At 32.7% G+C, this 12,483-nt stretch overlaps 1 protein-coding gene and 2 long non-coding RNA genes across 4 annotated transcripts in view; 1 reads left to right on the forward strand and 2 right to left on the reverse strand.

The window, feature by feature from the left end:
* LOC138123483 (uncharacterized) overlaps positions 1-12,483 on the reverse strand; it is a 154,270-nt gene that overhangs the window by 38,446 nt on the left and 103,341 nt on the right. The window lies entirely within an intron of this gene.
* Positions 1-12,483, reverse strand: part of LOC138123305 (uncharacterized) — a 58,129-nt gene that overhangs the window by 33,345 nt on the left and 12,301 nt on the right. The gene's annotated exons all lie outside the window — the stretch shown is intronic.
* Positions 2,876-4,064, forward strand: LOC138123462 (uncharacterized). Its single transcript, XR_011156806.1, has 2 exons — positions 2,876-3,881; positions 3,939-4,064. It is a non-coding gene; the product is annotated as an uncharacterized lncRNA (long non-coding RNA).

The following is a 12,483-nucleotide window of genomic DNA, read 5'->3' on the forward strand; positions in this document are numbered from 1 at the left end:
TGTACATGACTGAAAAATAGAGGGAGCTACTATAAGGGATGTCAGTGAAAGACATTTAAAAACAGACATTTCTACGATGCGACTGGCCTTATAAAAGACTTTGTCTCTTTCGATCTAGGAGGCCATGGCATAAACATACCCGACATAACCAAATTTTTTTTAAATGTCGTGTCAAGTTAAAACATCCGGTCAGTGCCAATTAGGAAACAGAAAAACACCAATATTTTCAATTGTTTTCATGGTTACATTAAAGTGACAAAAGCCCGAATCCCAGAATTATCACTAAACTAGAAGGAAGGTAACGTGTTGCCTAGAAACAGTTTACAGCGGGCCATTTACATTAGGAAAATATTACAAAAATCGCTCTCAGCACTTGTACGCTATTTTTTTGAAATGTGTACCTACAGAGCGCCCAGAAATGTGGTAGCAAGTTTTTCGATTGGTCCCGCAAGATGACACTTTTTTACAGAGACCTTTTTTATGCATGGCAACACAGACAATTAAACTATAGTAAGACTGTCAAGTGGGATTAAAAGAGACATTTTGCTATAAAATATAATTATTTTTTTTTACTTTTAACACTTTTGTCACTTACTAATACAGAACAGAGCATTAAAACACAATATTTTCAAAATTTGATGCCAACTAACTAGTAAATATCAGTATTATCAAGCTCAAGGAAGTTAGGATCGTTAAATTTGGAAGATATCATTGATATCAGGTATCGTGAAAACTTAAACTAATAAATGACTTTTACTTATCAACTCGTATTCAGCATGGGTAGAGAAGCAAAAATTAGTTAAAATTATTCAGAATATTTTTTCACTGTAGACCAGTGTAATTTTAGAATCGTGCAAAAGATTTTTTAATTTTAAAATTGTTTTTCGCTGATATCGGTCCATATAATAAATGTTTCTACCTTTTGAAGTAAGACTACTAACTTTCTTGCATTCAAGTACATGCAACACACTAGAAGATTTTGTTGGGTGTCTATTTTGGGCCTTGGGCATAACAAGAAGGATTAGATTCTCTACAGTGGGATTTTCAGTAGTCGTAGATTTTTCAATTTGTTCAGCTGATCTAACATTGTTTATGGAAGTTTGTTTGTCTTCATGAAGAAAAATCGACGGCAGAACATATTTATGGAGTTTTGCTTTTTGAGTAAAGAAATTGTTGCTAAAATATTTCTCGCAAATAAAAGCATTATCTGTTTTGAGGGGTGGTACAACATTTACCTAAAGCTTCTATCCATCGTTTCCTTTGTTCTTCTAATTTTTGAAATTTAAAATGTTTATTTTTTATCGCCGATCTTGTTTACAAAGCATTTATGTTTAATTTTTCCCATATCCAAATAAATAAAATAAAAATTGCGATCTGAAAAACCATATTTCGTACTTTTTCAAAAAGAAAAAGATACTTACCAAATAAAAAGATAACGAAAAATTATCTCAAGATACTGGTTTGGAGTAACTTATTTTGTAGAACAATTTATAAAATGTATTGACTAAACCTTGACAGAAATTAGAAAATTCAAAATTACTGATGAGTGATGACTGATGACATTATTAATTAATATTCAAATCAACCTTCTTTTTAAACGAAACTTCCCGATCGGATTAACGAGTAAATTCGGTAATTTAGTTTGGCCTAACGCTAGAGCAGCGCTAGTGTTGTCAGTGTCTCCAATGTTTTATACGGGTTTTGAAAGTCTTAATTCTGTTGATGGTCTGTGCATGGCAACGCCCTTATCTAAACTAAGATGAATAAATGCCAAGAATTGTCAAACATAAAACATTCAAATTTAAATTTTATTGAAAATGTTCAAATTGACCACCATTATGCACAATGAAAAACTGAGCCCTTCGACATCTCGACAAATTTTAGTACACAAAACGGGGGTAAAAATTATTTGGAAAATCTCCTTTACATATTTTTTTGAAAAATTCCAAAATTGAATGTTGCAAGATTGAACAAATTTGGCTTTTCGAAAGTGCCATCTTGTAACACTTTGTGTAAATGTTGCTACCACATTTCTGGGCGCACTGTATCACAATTTGAAATAGGAAAATTTAATGTCGCCCAAGACTTACTATTTAAAAAAAATACATAATTTTATGACACTTTATAGTCTGTTAAAAGCCATTTTATTTGATACTTTATTTATTGAAATTGGACAATAAATAAAGGTGCTACAGCGTTTTGGAAATTTTAAAAATAACCCTGTATCTAAAATTTAACATAAAAAATGTAGACATTTTTTTATACAATTGACCTTGAAATTTTAACAATAAATGTGATGAAAAATGAAAATTACCTATATTTGCAAGGCAGTATTGTATTCTCAATTTGGTTGTAGGTCGTTAAATTTTATTGCATATTATGAACGATTAACGGGCACAATGGTTGGGTTTGAAAAGGTTGGGAAGTGGCGCGTGCCGTTTGCCGTACAATGCAAATATACAAAATGTACAATACAACCCTGCTTAAAATATTACCTGCTAGCTGCTCGTCAAATGTTAGATGGCCGCTGAGATTCGGATGCGCAATGGCATTGCCATCTAGAACACAAAGCCTTAAGGCAGCAATTGTTTTTGATCGTGACGTCACAGTAAAGGCTTCATTGAAAAACGCATTAAACCTCCAGAATTTAATAAAAACAGTAAAATTTTTGGTTAGCACTCTTTTTTTCAGTAGAACGATGTGTTTAGGCTTTACAATTACTGCCTCGTGGAGTAAAATGCCATTAATGACGCGAAAATTGTCATTTATAAGTGAGGTTAAGTTTGTGTATTTATTGTTTTTGCGTAATTTTTACTTTGTGAATCATTTAAATAACACCAAATCACAACAAATGCTTCTTACAGCTTAATTATACAGAGTGATCAACAAGAATCCAAATCAGAGCAAGCGTTGCAAATTATCGGTCACGTCGTAGCAAAATCATATGCACATAAGCGGTCAAAACATGGGCGTAGACAATTTATGGTCTCAAACGCTACTTAATAAAAAATGATACTTTATGAATTTTAGACGTTGGAATTATAATTGTGCATTTTATTATTATTATAAGATAAGGGAAACAATTTATAAGATTAACAAGAGCAACATTTTACATTTATAAGAGTAAGTAAATTATCATCTTTATTGCCAAACGCGACGCTACTGGTACGGACATGCTTCGTTGGAATGTCACATTTCAAAATTCAAGGTTGTTGTTGTTGACAATTTAAGTGATTTAACCTAGAAAACAAATCTTCGATTTCGGCAAAGTTTACAGACGTTTATTGAAGTTGTAAGCAATAATTATCCCAGAATAAGTTGTAAAATGGGTTTTACCATTAAAGAGAAGGCATTTTTATTAGATTATTTTCGAAAGAGGGTGAAACAAGAAAATGAAGACTGGCCTTACTTTGTACCCCCTTACACCGAAGAAGATGTCCGAACCTGATGGTATTGGTTATCAACAAGTTTATCAATGTCTTAAAATTATAGTGCCTAATTTTAGCAAATCATAACCCATCATTAAGAAGAAGTCAGGTCAGTCCTTAGTTCAAATTTTAGAAATGGTGCAAAATGTTCAACAAATTATCAAGGAACATTCCTCAACTTCCATAAGGCGTTTAAGTTAAATTGTGTTATCGCACTTATCAGAAATTTTTTAAGAAGGATATTAATTTGTTTCCCTTTGTGTGTTGCAAGAAATAAAACCCACACATTACCCTAAACAAATTGACAGCATCATAAGGGTTTTTGAAATTATGAGAGGCGAGTTTGATTCTGTCTGGACCACAATGGAGAACATTTTGAGCAGTTTTTGTGAAAACTTATTTTTTGACCTTGGAGTAATTTAAATGTTTTAAACACTGCTAGAAAAGATACGAGTAAGTTCTCAATTACCCAAAAATTAGAGAATAATAACTTTTACACTTTTCTTACAGAAAACAACAAAACAGTGAAAAATAATTATTTTAAAAATTTTGTAACTCAAGATTGTGCCTTATGAAGGAATTTTGTGTAACTGTGTGTTTTTTCCTTAATCAATAATAAATAATAATTAATTATAACTTGCTTTTAAATCTATTATTCATGAATTACAAAAAATTTATAAAGGCAATTAATGATAGATTTTTGAGAGGTAGGCAACCAACAAAACGAGTGTCCACAGCAAGTAAATAAAAGCGGCTGATCCATGATAGAAATACGTTTCGATAAAACAAAAGATGAGGTAGCACTCTTGATTTGGTTTCTTGTTGATCACTCTGTATGTGTAGCAAATATAGTTTCAACTAAATTGCCCTTACAACGACTTGTAATCACGAAAATGTTGTTAGGGTATAAAAAACTTCCCAGGTTTCAACGTCTCTTGCGATGAACAGTAAATATCCTGGTATCAACTGAAACTATTAAATACACTTGCCACCAAGCTTTTGCTTATCTCACAATTTTCCATAAGAATGATTAAAACACCGTATTTGATACTTTCTGAAAATGTAAACAAATGTCAAATTTTGACGTTTGGCCTTCCTCGTGACGTCACACGCTGTCTGGCTTAAGGCCTGGAGTTCGAGATGGCAATGGCAATGGTAACGGTAGGAGTGGGGACGTCACTTGTTCGAGCGTCGCAGCAGTGGAAACACTGGTACACTCCAAACCATGGCTTTTAAAAGCACAGTGAAACATATTTATCGCGGAATCAGGCGATTCAAAATCAAAGAAATTCCTTTTCTAGAGGATTTCCCTTGCCATTCAACGTGGAAACGCTGCAAGCATTCGGGGCACTTTTCCAGATTCCGCAATATTATCGGAAATTTTTGTATTAAATATAAAACAAAAATGTTATGTAATTATGTTATTAATATTTTTAATTTAAACGATTAATATGACATTATGAATTAGGTATATGGAAGAATGTCTTTGATTTCGTAATACATAACAGTTTATTAAAATAATGAATAATTCTTTGTGCCTCATCTTACCGTATTCGAATTCTGGGAAATTATGTAAAAGGCATTATGTAAAAGTGGCTGAAGCGCTGCGAATAACGAACATCTGTTTGTAATTGTAATTTAAGCGAATGGTCCGAGTCGTCCACCGACAAAATAGCAAGAACAGGTACTTCAAAAAAATTTACAGTGCTTTATAATTTTGAAATTTAAGGAAACGTAATTATCAAAATGTACAACGTGTGCTAACAATAAGAGCAAATTTATGGGTGTCATTTTCTAAAAAGGAGAAATGTAAAAATTACAATGCCGTCGAAAATTTAGTGGGAAAGGTACCTATTTATTATTATTTAGGTAATAAAAATTGCAGATCACAAATACGTTGAAGACTCGCAATACGTCAGTAGATTACAGCTACAGGATTAAAATCTCGTCGACAACGCGGAGTTAGAACAAGTCGATTTCTGTATCTGAGTGTACTTTTCAGAATTATACCCCACTTTACCGCTCCACCTTGTCGCATCTCGGTTGCACATCTTGCATCGCACTCCCTCTTCTGCGCATCCTTAGCGGCCATCTAAGATTTGACGAGCAGTATAAGCCCCGCAAGATCTTTAACTTAAAGTACCATAAAATTTTACGACCTACAACCAAATTGAAAACACAATACACATTTTTGTCATGATCGGATGCGCACATGTCTGTCGCTATGGCTACAGACATAGTGTTGACAGTTCCAACATAACCCAATTGTGATGTTCTAACCGTTCAAAAATACTTCACACTTCAGTCATACTTCAGAGTGATGTCTTCAAACATTAATTTGACAACTGACACTATTAATGGTACTACAGAAATGAGTGGGGACGCTGGCGGGGGCACCTACTTTCGTTGCATTTTTGTGTGCATATTTGACGATTTATAGAACATGTTCTATACATTTTAATATAAAATTTGTTAACATTATTAATACGAGTATCAAATTTAACTGTATGCTATGCATCGAAATATTTAATATTATTTTTGGTGTTAAATTTTATATCAAAACTGTCATCGTGTCAAACGGCTTTAATACATAATTGAATGTATCAGTATAATTAGTGCCTACTAGCGTATATTATTAATAAGTATTACAGCCGTTTCACAATGACGTTAACGTTACGTCGATGTTAAAACGTTAATGTTAACGTTAGATCTAATTATATGTATTTTAGTATTTTTTAAAAATTATTTCCATTGGCTAATGTTAGAATGTAACGTTAAGAATCCAGAACATTTCTGGATCTAACGTTAACGCTAACAATATCATGTAACATTATAGAGAGTTTTTGCAAACCGTTTGATTATGCCCGTTAAACTTTAACGACAACGTCATTTAATGTCGTAGAGATGATGTCGTACGTCTTTAAAAAGAGTTTTTGCAAAACGTTTTAACTTATCGGTAAACGTTAACTTATTTAAAAATAAATAAACAACAAAAGCAAGCATAATTAATAAATATTTAGAACTCTCCGTTGCTATGAGAAATCTTTGGTCTTTAGAAAAAAATTCGATTTTACCATTTATAATTTCAGCAACAGGAATAGTACCGCAATCTCTTTTTAAAAATTTAAAAATTTTGGACTTAGAGAACACATTGGTGGTTGAAATTCAAGAAGGTATATTATTATACTCATGTCATATCGTGAGGAAATTCCTTAACATTGACACAGAACATAAAACACAAAAAAGTCAAAATGTGGAGGCGAGACGCCGGTAATTATGTTGATAAGCACTGGACTATTACTTGATGTGATAATGTTTCAAGTACTTGTAAAATTTTTAATTTATTTTGTGTTGAAGAATACGTGGGAGGATTGGGGCAATTATTTTGCTTTCCAAGAAAAATTGTGAAATTCCCTATTCATTTTTGCCTAGTTTATTAATCACTTCTATGTCGACCTGGAGTTATTATAATTAATAATTAATTCTATTAATTATTATAAGCAGTTTTGTAAATGGCCAACGAATCAAAATTTATGAAGACAGTGCCTATCCTTTGAGAAATCATTAATGTTATAAATCTAATCTTGGAACCTTTACTACACGACAGTTTTAAATTTCTAATTGATATACGTTATTCGATTAATGTACGTACGACAACGAACTAGAAAAGACATAATACGTCTTTGGTTTAACGTGTACGACAACGACAAATTTTTCTGCAGCCTAGCGACGAGAGAATAACGTACGTTAAATTCGATAAAACGGTTTGCAAAAACTCTCTATTAACTTTCATCATAACGCCATTGTGAACGATCTACGCTGAAATACATGTCATTTTGAATTTCTAGATCTAACGTTAACATTAACGTTATAACATAACATAACGTTAACGCCATTGTGAATGGGCCTTTATGAACATTTCAGTTCAAGTTTTAGGTATGACTATGTTAACGTGTTTTGGAGTAAATATGGTCGAGAGCAGGTATAAACGAATGTTGTTCTATCCAATTTTATCAATATGATACAATAAAAAAAAATCAAAATAGTATATTTTTTAGTTCATCCCCATATCACTTTTCTAATTAAACTTTCATATACCTACGTTAGTAGGTACTAATAATATTGATATATTCAATTACTGACAGCTATTTATTATACAAAATATTTGATTTGATCATTTGCAAAATTTACTAACAATAAAATTTGATGTTTTTTGGAGTAAAAATATTGTTAAATTGCATTTTTCGTCGATTGTATCTCAGTCCCTATTGAACTTATAAGAAAAGTATAAATACAAAAAAAGTGCCAAATTTTATCCTTTACAACTTTTATTTGAATATTTTTCTCATATAATGAACGGTTATCGAGTTATTCTGTGAAAACATGCTTTTTGCACCTTTCATTCAAGATAGCGGCTTGCGCTCACCGCCCCCAAGGTCTAGAACTTGTTTTTTCATCAGGGTCACTACTCAAACAACATATTTCAAAATCATTACTACCCCTCCTTTTGTAAGGCAAAATCCTCAACTGACTGGCTGTTTCGAAAATAGGAGTCTGTCATGAATAGGTAGTTATTTTGTGTTTTCGAGTGAAATGGGCAGGGCCGGATTGCGGGATGGTCAACTTTTAAATCTCCGGTTTAAAATGTACCTGGAAAGGTGATGGCCGGATTGCGGCAGTGGTAGCATTCGGGTAAAAAGGGGCAGGGCCGGATTGCGGCGATGGACTTATAAATCTTCCATTTAAAATGCACCTGAAAAAGTGATAAAACTTTTCCACTTGCGTTTACATAGATTTTGACATTGCAGCTCTTCAATGTGCAACACCAGTTCACACCTTGTTTGGTAGTACTTTTTTCAGAGTATGTATTTAAAGGACTCTAAAAAAAAGAACTCTTCACCACGTTTACTAAACATCACTTCCACCTTCACTTCCCCACTTGTGTGGTTAACTAATATCGTTTTTTTTTCACCTCATAGTAGGCGTTGAAGAGTTAATTGCGAACGCACTCTACAGGTTACGGATCACGGATTAGCTGTTTAAATCTTACATTTTACACGAGTGGTGCGTCCACAATCGACTCTTCAACGCCTACTGTAAGGTGAAATTAAAAAAAAAACACCCGATATAAGACTAACCGTAGTTTTAAAAAGCTGGTTATTTATAACAGGGCGCAGTCCGGCCACACCGAGTGAAATCCATTATTTAAAATAAGGTTCATGTAATTGTAATAACTTACAAGTGACAATTTATTAATCTATGCCGCATGTGTTGAGAAGTTTTGTTCTTCACAGCCGCCTTTGATCGCTTTTTTGTTCATTATATTGTACAAACTGTCTATAAAAGAACGTAAGTATATCAAGAGTCTTATGTTAAAACCATTAATAAAATCTTCACTTCAACAATTTGGACTAAACCGCAACCTAGCTAGTGCACCTAATTGAGGTTACAACGACGGATTGTTACTCCATGGTTACTAAAATAAAAAAGTATATTACTGAAGCTCATCAATGATTACCTAGGTATTCGATAATACATATAGTTGAATTTTTTTAATAAACAATTGTCAAAACGTTGTCTTGTTGGTATGAGCCAAACTGTGATTTTCATGATAATATGATTGGTCACATTGAGTGTCAACATTTTTTTATGTAACTGAGCCTGAGCGAGAGTTTATTTCAAATTCGAAAAGGTTTCTCCTAATTTCTCATTAAATTTGTTTTGAAAATGAATTCACGGAAGAAATGTACGGGAAGTGAAGTGAACATAACCTTAACCATGATTTGGTGTCAAATTGTTATACAGCTGGTCCATATGTCCAAATTTTAGGGTGGTACAGTAGGGTTTTTTACTTCATTTTGACACTGACAATTGTTTATTAAAAAAATTTCACTATACAATGATATTACGCATTTCTAGGTAGAGTAATTCTCAGGTTACAGCGTTGTCCCTTTTATATTTTAAAATTGCGCATGTTTCCTAAATAGAAAACAACAATCAAACACTTCAACAACAACAGCCATCTTACAAAGGACAAGTGTAATGTTGGTGGTCTATATACGCACTACCAAATTACATTAATAAAATACGTATAATTGTCCGTTTCCTCTAAGGTTATATTGGGGCCGTAAAAGTAGTTACCTCCTAATAAGCTGCCCTTTTGTGTGGATTTCAGAAGCCACGCGCCGCTGCAATAAATCAAATTTTAAAAGCGGTTGGGGTGGATGTATAAGGTCCGGTTTAAGGGAGAATTAAAGAAAACGCTTGGAAAAAAAAAGTTTTATAAAAAGAAATATTTACACCTATCGTCTAAATATAGCCGGAACGTTATGGATGTGGATTGGGGACTTGTCATTAAGTTGGCACTACCAGCAAAAGTAACTAAACGCGCCAATAAGGTTATTGAAATTTATGAGAGATCTCACTAATGTACAGTTCAATCATAAGTTTTTAGCGACCTTGAGTTTGACAATCCATATCCAAAACATTTCGACTATACCGGTTGATTCAGATTGGTATTCGCGCCCCTATATCTTTTTTATTTTAATAAAAAAGTATAGCAAACCGTATATATTTGTAAATCGCTTGTGAAACTACAATAGATGACGTTGTCAAATCTTCTCTACGATGACATATGTCAAAGTTAAGACAGTCAACTTTTTTTTTTAAATAGTACATTATACATTTCTTAGTCTATTCTTGTAAAGCTTTTTTTTCTACATTTGAATGTATAAAAAAAGTTGACACTTACATCAGAAAAAAATCGGGAAAAATAATAAAATATGATTTAATTTGTTCGAAAGCGTTATTTTCTAAAAAGAGCTAGTAAGCCAAACATTTGTAAATTCGCATTATGTTGGTTCCCTGCATGTCACTAATTACAAGACAACCACGTAGCCAAAAATTAAAATGATTTGACATTGTTTGTTTTCAGCCTCGGGTGCGCCTCGGCCAGAAAACTGAGACTCGGACGAATGGTGTTGCCAATCTAATTTAAAAATATTATTGTGCCGCCTTTTTGAAACAAATGCCCAGTTTTAATTCATTACTAACGGTCATTTTGACGTTTTGTCCGCGCTTCATACAGTTGGTTGCAAAAAAAAAACGGGAACTGTCAGAACAAAATTGACAAATTTTTACAATTTTTTCATAGTGTGAAACCTTCTTACGAGAGATAGGTTAGAATTATGGTCAAAATTTAATGACATTTAAAAAAAATATTTGACAGGTATTGTCAAGTAAGTCGACAATTAATTGACAATTGGACAAAATCAAATTGACATTAGGAAAATTTTTATATCCGTTTTATTTGCAACCAACTGTACCAATTCCTGAATAGGTACAGTCAACTTCAAATAAATCTGGGACAATTTTATTTTTCGAGGGTAACGTACTGTTGTAATAAAAAAAATCGCGTACATCTATTATTTGTATGCATAATTTAGGTAGTTGTACTGGCGTCTATCAACGTCATACTGTGACACTTAAGTTATTCAATAATAGAGAGTTTTCGCGTTACGTTTTTCAGATAACCGTGTACGCTAACGCCGGTGTTGCTAGGCAATAGAGTAATCGATTCATTATTACAATAAGCGATTACGGTAATTGCTCGCTAATAGCGTACCGGTTATTTTAACGGAACGTAACGCGAAAATTCTCTATTGCTAAGTAATACCGTGAGATCATTTAAATTTTTAATTAAAGTAGGCTATGACTTTTAAATTATATTGGCAATCAATACTATTGTGTTGTTTAAACTTAAAGGAAATGAAGCACTTGAAAATAATACAGTTTCATTGACAATCGTATAAATATAAAATGTTGAAAGTGTTCTCCCCCGGCTTGGATACAAGATAACTGTTAAAAGGGTCCTCATCTCGAAGTAAAAACTCGAGTTTCGAGGAATTTGAGTTGCATACTTTGTAAATGTTGAATCTATCATGACAGCTGAACCTTCTCAGCGGGAGTTACCTTATGGTCACAAAAGTCATAGCCTACTCTAATTAAATTTAAATGATCTCATGGTACCAAAAGTTTCTGAACAAGAAAAATGATAATTTAATGCAGTTTATGGTACGCAGACTAAATACATGTTATACATGCAAACGGTGCCACGACCAAATATTAATGTAGATAATATTTATACAGGGTGATTCTGAAATAAGTTTGGAAAAAAACCCGGTAATTGGTGATGATGAGAAGTTATAGACAAAAAATTTTTCTTATAAAAGTTTTTTCGTTTTCGAGATACAAAGATTAAAAATTTGCTCAAAATTGCTAGTTCGCTGCCGAGTTAATAGCTGTTTGTGTATTAAGAGCGCAAAGTAATACATTGTCGATTGAGAGATTTTCTCGAAATCGACAATGTACATTTGCGCTCGCAACACACACAAGATTTTTTCTACAATCGCAACTATGACTATACTACATGTTATTTTATTTGGACCAAATCAATGTAATACCTTCTTAAAATCAGAAACTAATTATTCACAATTTGACATTAAAAGTATAATACATTCATTTTTGTTTTAGACCAGAGTAGGCTATTTTAATTTTTTTAAATGTTGGTATCGGGGCTATGTCAAAATAACAAAATCAAAATTGTTCGAACTGCCAGTGTCAAATTTGACATTATTATTAAGTATTAAGGTAAATTAGTTTTAAATTTGTGTAATATTTACATTTATCACTAAATACACACATTATTGAGTCCTCGAAACTATGTAGTTAATTGGAAAATGATAATGCTTGGCTACATGGTCATGAATTTTGACAAGAAAGTGTAACCTCAAATATTATACATGATGTATATTGTCATTCAGCCACAGTCCTACCATACAACTCGCCAAATTTCCATAGCCTACTCTGGTCTAAAACAAAAGTGAATGCACTGTACAATAATTACAGTTTTTGAAAAGTAATCCATGCTCTGGAAGTGTGCATTCTGGTTCTTTTGCTGCACTTACAATTTCGGGAGGTGTACACAAAAAGGCTTCCTCAACAATGTCCCTTCCTTCTACAGGCTTTTGTTTGAGCAATGTTTTTTGTAAAAACA

This window comes from Tenebrio molitor, chromosome 1 (genome assembly GCF_963966145.1).
Source record: "Tenebrio molitor chromosome 1, icTenMoli1.1, whole genome shotgun sequence".
NCBI lineage: Eukaryota > Metazoa > Arthropoda > Insecta > Coleoptera > Tenebrionidae > Tenebrio > Tenebrio molitor.